Raw genomic sequence first — 7,998 nt, 5'->3', positions numbered from 1 at the left:
GATTACATATAATAATATTTTCAATATATCTATGAAGATGCCAATATCAGAGACCTAGGCAGCCACACTGGGTGGGTGGCTTAAGCAACAGACATGATTTATCTCCCAGTTCTTGAGGCTAGAAGTCCAAAATCAAGGTGCCAGCTGGCTGCACCCCCTCTGGAGGTGTTCCTTGGCTTATAGCTGCATTTCTCCAGTTCCTGCCTCCATCTTCACATGGTCTTCAATGCTATGTACCTCTCTTTTCTCTTATGAAGACTTGGTGATTAGATTTAGGGCCCACCTGAATAATCCAGGGTAACCTCATCTTGAAATCCTTAATTACATCTGCAATGACCTTATTTCAAAATAAGGTCACATTCACAGGTTCTACAACATGAACATATCTTTTGGGGGACCACCATTCAACCTACTATGATACTGAAAACACAAAAATGCTCAATAAATGTCAGATTTTCCCTAAAGGGACATAAAGTGCATAGATTTGCTGAATGCTTAAAAAATATATGGAGGGTGAACAGTGATGAATAGCATACTAATATTAAATTTTGTCTTCAGGTGACTAAGATCACCATTTTTCTAATACTGAAATATTTATATAAAAGGTAAAAGGATTAATAAAAAAAATATGTACATATGACACATAGACATAGACAACAGTATAGTGATTACCAGGGGGCAAGGCGGGTAGGGGAAGAAAAAAGAGAGCAAAGCGGGGATAAGTCGTGATGGAAGGAGACTTGACTTGGGGTACTGAACACACAATACAATATACAGATGATGTATTATAGAATTGTACACCTGAAACCTATATAATTTTATTAAGCAGTGTCATTCCAATAAATTCAATAAGAAAGAAAGAAAGAAAGAAAGAAAGAAAGAAAGAAAGAAAGAAAGAAAGAAAGAAAGAAAGAAAGCTAATTCAAGGCATAAAGTATTACATTCCAAAATACAGGTACCAATTCTTATAGGAACACAGAGAAGTAAACTATTAATTCTGAATGAAAAGACAAGGAAATGGTCCTAACCGGTTTGGCTCAGTGAGTAGAGCATTGGCCTGCGCACCGAAGGGCCCGGAGTTGGATTCTGGTCAAGGGCAAGTACCTTGGTGGCAGGCTCCTCCCCAGCCCGGGCCCTGGTCTGGGCTCGTGCAGGAGACAACCAATCGATGTGATTCTCTCACATCAATATTTCTCTCTGTCTTTCCCTCTCTCTTCCACTCTCTCTAAAAATCAATGGGAAAAATATCCTCAGGTCAGGATTCAAAAAAAGGGGGGGGGGCAGAAAATGGTAGAATTTGAGCTGTATTTCAAAATATGGATTGGGTTTTGACAAGGAAAATTGAAGGAGAGACCATTCAGAGGCTGAGCAAAGTAGAAAGAGAATGTTGTCAATACTGAGGAAAGCAGGGTCAGGAAGAAATTAGTAGAGGGGCAGGAAGGAAAATGCCAACGCCTATAATTTCAGAGAAACTCCAGAGGGTTAAATGAACAAAGTGATGTTGGATTAGGTCAGTGATGGGCAACCTTTTGAGCTTGGTGTGTCAAACTTCGCCAAAAAACTGAGCATAACTCAGGTAGTGTGTCACTTTGAGGAAAAAACATTATTTCGCAAATGTTTCATCCTCAGGAGCAGCAAATGTTTCATCCTCGGCATGCGGCCGCCTCAGCGGCCACGTGTCATCAGAAATGGCTACGCGTGTCAGTGCTGACACGCGTGTCATAGGTTCGCCATCACTGGTAGGTGGTGGAGTTCCCTGCGGCATAGTCAGAGATAGAAAACTTGGTTTCAGGAAGACCAAGTCAATGCTAAATACTGTGTCTGGGAAAGAAATCCTCTGAACTCATTTCTATCCCCTCTCAGATTTTATTTATTTATTTTTAAAATATATCTTTATTGATTTCAGAGAGGAAGGAAGAGGGAGAGAGAAATAGAAACATCAATGATGAGAGAGAATCATTGATCAGCTGCCTCCTGTACACCCCACACTGGGGATAAGTCCTGACCAACAATCGAACTGTGACCTTCTCATTCTCAGATTTCAGTTAGCCTTTTCATTCTCATTTCTCTTTTTAGAAGCTACCCAGGGTATAGGGTCACTCTCAGGCTTCTGGAGTTGTCCTGCAATACAGTGATGGGCACTGTCTACCAAATGGCTTAGCCTTTTCTTTCTCTTATGACTGACTGACTGTTCTCTTGAAAAAATGTTCCTCCAAGCCATTCTCCAGTTCTAGCACTTTCCCCTCTATTTTCCTTTCTTTCTCATTTCTTGCCCAAGACCTTTCCCCTAATTCTCCTCAATACTCTTGTACTGAGTTGATATCTCTGCAGTTGGTTGTAGATATAAGAAAACAGTGCTATCAAAAGTGCTTAATAAAAGACCAGTTAGCTGCTCCCAAATATTTACATAGGAAAAACTGCCTATTTGGCTTGGTGAGGGGGAAAAATTATATTTACTTACCTGGGAAAATTACTTCTTCAGTGCAATCCATTCCCATGGCCTAATAAAGGATTAACAGCACACCTAGTGTGGAAGTACCTCTTAAAAAGCCTTCACCTGTGCCTGTAAACTCTAAATAGCTGTTTGCAAGTGTCTACTTCCTGCTGAGCTGCTTTTGTTCTTTCTGGAAGCTTCCTCATCTATTATGACTGCAGCGTGCTTCTAATTTTCCTGAGCATACAGTCATTTCTTAGGATGGCTTCATATATCTTTTATAGGGCTTTTAAAAACCATTTGTGACGGAAAACAGAGTATTTTAACAGCTTAATGCCTTTCTGAGGATCTCCAGTAATGGGGTGATCTCTTAGACATTTTCTTTTCCATTAGGGATAAGATTTTTTTGTTTGTTTTAAGCCCAGCTTTTTCCATGGTTGTCGTTAAAGCTCAAACATGGAAATTAGTGATTCCCTGAAGATTCATGTTGCCCCTGTTTAAATAAGAGATTATTTAGGGAAAGGCACACTTGGGCTCTGTTATTTTGAACATCCTTTGGGCGTTAGGAGGACATCAGTGTAACAATGAGTTTACTTTTTCTAGTTTCTGAAATAGTTATATATGTGGAAGCTTATAATTTTACTACCTTAGACAAAACTTTATTTTTTTCTTTTATTTTAGATGAGTTTTGGGAGACCACAAAAGCTCCTTCATCTTCACTTTCAGAGTCTCTTTTTCATAACAATTTTCTTGCATTAATAACATCAGAATCATCTTTCATCCCTTATTTTTATTCAACGATAAAAGATGGAATTTATAGTAGCTTTTATATTGTGTTTTCTTTTGTTTCAAAGGTGCAGTAGCTATTAAGCAAAACAAAAAAGAACTGCCTCTGCCATTATATATTAATGTTCTTTGCTAAACGAGATAGAAAAAGTTAAGTTTCTCGTAGAAAGAATTAAAACAACAAATGCCTGCTTGCATGACTTGTGAGGGACTGACATAAAGGAAATCATTTTTCTTTTTTTATATCATAGGCTACATTTTATTCTTAAAAATGAAATCCCAAAGTGGTTAGCAAATAGACACTTTCTTTCCAGCTATAAGCCTTGGGTTAGCCTTATTCAAATCAATGCCCTTCTGAAGTAATTTAAATAGAAACGGCCACCTCACTGATCTTTCATGATCTGTGTCACTTCACAAATGCAGTCACTTGTTCCCCTGATGGATGAATAAACTTTGCCGAATCTACAGTCTTAGCTAGAAAAGGCCAAAAGCAATAAATCTAGATGGCACAACTGTTTTTGCCCCTGTGTAAGAGGACAACTAAGGCTTCTGAATTTTTATTTCTCCTAAATTAAATAAGCAGAAGAGAAAATACTGCAAGATAATGACAAAGGCAATGAAGCAGGCAGGTAATGGCCCAGGCCAAATCTGGGGTAAATATTTATTCATTGCCATTGTCACAGAAAATGAGCCTGGTGCCTGAACTCCCTGAGCCATGTGGGCCTGGCCATCTGAACAAGCCCCTTCAGTTACAAGGTCAGTACTTAACCTGATTACACCTTTAGGCTAATTTCTTTTTAATGCGGTTATAGAAGAGGCTTTGGGGGAAACTCGACCATTTGTTGGCCACTGATTACAGAAGATGTGCATTGGCAGAGTTAGAAGGCAACAGGACACGGGTGTTCCAAGATTGCTTTTGCCACATACTAAGTCTGTGACCTTGGGAAAGACAATTTAAAAAGTCACACGCTGGAGTTATATCTACGCTTTGCTAAAGATCCCAACTGTTGAATTCCACCCAAGTCATTTGACTATTCAGTGTCCCCAAATTGTTAATGTTCAGAGTGCTCCTGAGAATCAAATAGGAACGAGTATATGAGCAAGTGACTGGTAAAATATACAGGAATATACATGGCTTGGAAGGTTCATTATTTTGACCATTAACTAACAAAGATTTCACATGAAAAAAAGAATTCTATCCACCTCAATCACGTAACCAGTATAGCCCTAAATGTGTATTTGGAGACCCAATAGGGAATTCTTCACAAAGCAAATCACTCCTCCACAGCATGGTAAATGCCTCCCTACCACTCAAGCTATTGAAATGGACATGTGTGGTATGCCCTTGCTGTGTGACTTTGTGGCACCTCCTACCAGAGTGGGCAGAGTGTACCTCCCCATCCCAGTGATTTGGGGCGTGGCTATATTTTCTGATTTGGCCAGCAGAACATTAGTGGACATGAAGGGAGCAGAGGTTTAAATGTGTGTGCTTTGCTTGGCTTGCCTCCTGGACTCTTCCTTCCCACCTTGAACCATGTGACGAATGTGTCCTGGGTGTTCAGGTCTAGTAAGAATGAAAAGTCATGCAGCAGAATGCGACCTGGAGTGCAGCCTGAAACTGAGCCTCTCCATCTGACCCACAAACCCTTGAAGTTAGTGATGGAAGCCTCGGAGATATGCAAGTCATTACACAGCAAAACTGACACGTATACCATAATCCAGTGTCCTTTAGAGAACGAGTATACACCTTCCTTTCAGAGTCATTTGGATTAAGAGAGCCTTTAGGAAGGAAAATGGTTGTGAAAAATAAAAGCATCTCTCAAGAGTCTTACCTATTCTGGACATAAGGAAAGGAATTCCTTAGTAGGTTTAAAACTAAAGCCACTGTGGTTTGGAAGAAACTAAGACTGTATCAGAAAAGCTCAGCCCTATTCATTTCCTTAACTTAAAAAATAACACATGGTACCAATTTATATTCCCTCCTATTGCCTAAAAGAATTTAAATAGAGGACCAGCTGCAGGAAGGGAGGTATCATCATAGATAACTACAGTTTAACATGAACTAGGTATGGTGGACTGGGAAAAATGTAGCAAGACCCATTCAATCAAAATCCTCATTGTTTCAAGTATGGCCCAACAAAACTGGTTTACTAAACAGTCACTCTTGTATCTCCTTGTAAATTGCCTTACTTTCCTTTGCTTTTAGAGTCTTAGACACCCCGCCCCACTTTCCTTTCCTTAGTCCAGATTGACATTTATACCTTATTTTGCTTTTCTATCCTTGAAATTTCCGTGCTTATGTGAATTCCCTGTGTACACCTGTTAAAACTTGGTTTTCTCCTGTTAAACTGCCTTTTGTTATTTGATTTAGTCCAGCCAGAAGAACTTCCTAAGGGTAGGAGGAAAGATTGTTTTTCCTCCTCAATACCTATTCCCAATCCCCCAAAAAACAAAACAAAGCAAATCAATTCCCCCAAGTTATTATATTTAATATAAAAATAATCTATATCAAACTGCTTCAGTTCCTTTGGGGGCTCATTTTAGGTGGTAATAATCTCAAACTAATGTTGGAGAAATGAGAAAATATTTGAATTAGTAGACACATTTAGATGGTCTTCTGACAATAGCCATTATTTATTTTTACTTTTTTATAACTGTGGTTTAATAATTTAACTGTCTTTGGATTGCCCATGATAATGACAATCTGGAAAGTGATTCCCACATGTACCAGGTCATTTTCCCAGTCTTCTAGAATTCTTTTTAAAAAATGAAAAAGAAACAGATAAATTTGTGCTAACGTATCATCTTCGGCTATTTAAAACTTTGGTTGTTCACAAAGTATTAGAATTAGATAGATCTTTTGAAATGTACCTTATGGATATTTGATATTTATCCACTGGAAGATTATTTATTAATAGAGTCCATGATCATCATCCAAATAACCTCTAGAAAAGCAAGGGGTTAGAAGATCATATCACTGCTGAACTAGTTCATAAGTAAGTTTTTTAATTTAAAAACATCTCAAAGAATATTTAAAAGAATCAATGAAACATATAATAGTAGAACTTTGAAGCTGCAAGAAGCCTTACATTAATCTCAGAAAAGAATGTGAGAGCACTAAGTAAACTGTAAAGTGCCATACAAATCTATAAAATGTGTGTTCTCCCCGTCTATGTAAAGCCCCTTATTTTACAAGTAACAGAACAGAGAGACTGAGAAATTTGAAAGAGTCTTCAAAAGCCTGCTCAGAGCTTTTCCAAAAATCATTAGGACTATCAACACTCACCCCAGGCAAATTCCCATTAACTTTAATCCACAATTACTGGTCAGGCCTCAGCAGTTTTGGAGCCATTCTCACTTAACTCAACAGCTGCCTATATCAGTAAACCAGCCCAGAGAATATAAGAACAGGCATGCAATAGGCATTTTCCAAATCCCCCACGACTGCATATTTTCTCAAAAAGGAAATAAAAAGAATGCTTAAGAATGCTATTTTTCTTAATCTGATGGACAAATTCTCTTAGGTCCTAATATATTACTTTCTTTTATAACTGATAGCATTTAGCTGTTTTAAGCATATACTAGATTCATTCTCACTTTGCAAAGAAGAGAAAGCTGGTCAAGGACAAAAAGGAAGCAGCAAGTTTTACCTTAAGAGCTGAACAAAAGATGATACTTAAGAAGTGAATAAAACTGTTACAGTACTCCCTGGAGCAATCATTTTCAAATGCTTTTTATTCATACATTTCTTTTTTTGTTTTTGTTTTTCAAAGGAAGGCTTTCCACAAAGCCAAGGAAAACAAATGAGCAGGAGCTTCTCTGATTGAAATATGAGTGAGAAGTCCAAACAAAACTCTTACCAGTTGGGGCCCCTGACAGGAGCTCCAGTGAACACAGTTTGCAGTTCATCCTAGAGCAGCGATTTTTCTGCCTGTGTGCTGCAAGAATTTATAAAACACGCAATACCTGACTATTTCATCACGGGCACTGACCTCTTTTCCCTTAGATTGTCAAATTAAAAAATGACAACAGCCAACACAGCAATAGCTGTCTGGTGTGAATGAATCAAAATTATACCTATTTCCTTTGTCAGGTGGACAAAAAAATAATTTGTGTGTGTGTGTGCTGAAGAATTTTAATAATTAGTTAAAGTGTACCATGAGATGAAAAAGGATGAAAATCACTGTCCTAGAGGAGGAAGCCCAAACTCCCTAAACCGGCACTTTTGGCCCAGTCTAATCTAACTTCAACTTTTATTTCCAACTCTGAGATTTAATAAAGCGTGCTCATTAATTAGGATATGACAGCAAGGTTTTTCAGTCTTGATGTGGGCAAATTAGCACATTAGAAACAAACAAAAGTAATTGAGTGCAACAAAGAGTGGTAGAAAAAGAACAGATCTGGGAACAGAAGACTTTATTTCTAGTTTATTCTATGTGACCTAGAGTGAGTCGCTAAATTTCTGGACTTCAGGTGACCCATTTATCAAATATAAATATGGGTGGTATTATACTTTTATCAGGGGGCTAGACAAAATCACTCCTTAATATTTCTTCATGCTGCACATGACTCAATTTGACAAATATTTTTGAATGACTGTTACATGTTAGGGCACAAAAGATATAAATGGTAAACAAGACAAAGTCCTTACATGCAAAGAGAATAAAGTCTAATGAAAGAGACATAAACGCTATTATTTTGGAGTGTTTTCCCTAATAACTGATACTCGGCAATTCACTTGTGTTGGAATTGCTCATTCTAATAATAATATGAAATCA

The sequence above is a fragment of the Cnephaeus nilssonii genome, assembly GCF_951640355.1.
Source record: "Cnephaeus nilssonii genome assembly, chromosome: 15".
Taxonomy (NCBI): domain Eukaryota; kingdom Metazoa; phylum Chordata; class Mammalia; order Chiroptera; family Vespertilionidae; genus Cnephaeus; species Cnephaeus nilssonii.
The sequence above is the reverse complement of the archived record's forward strand: the minus strand, read 5'-3'. Positions refer to the sequence as shown.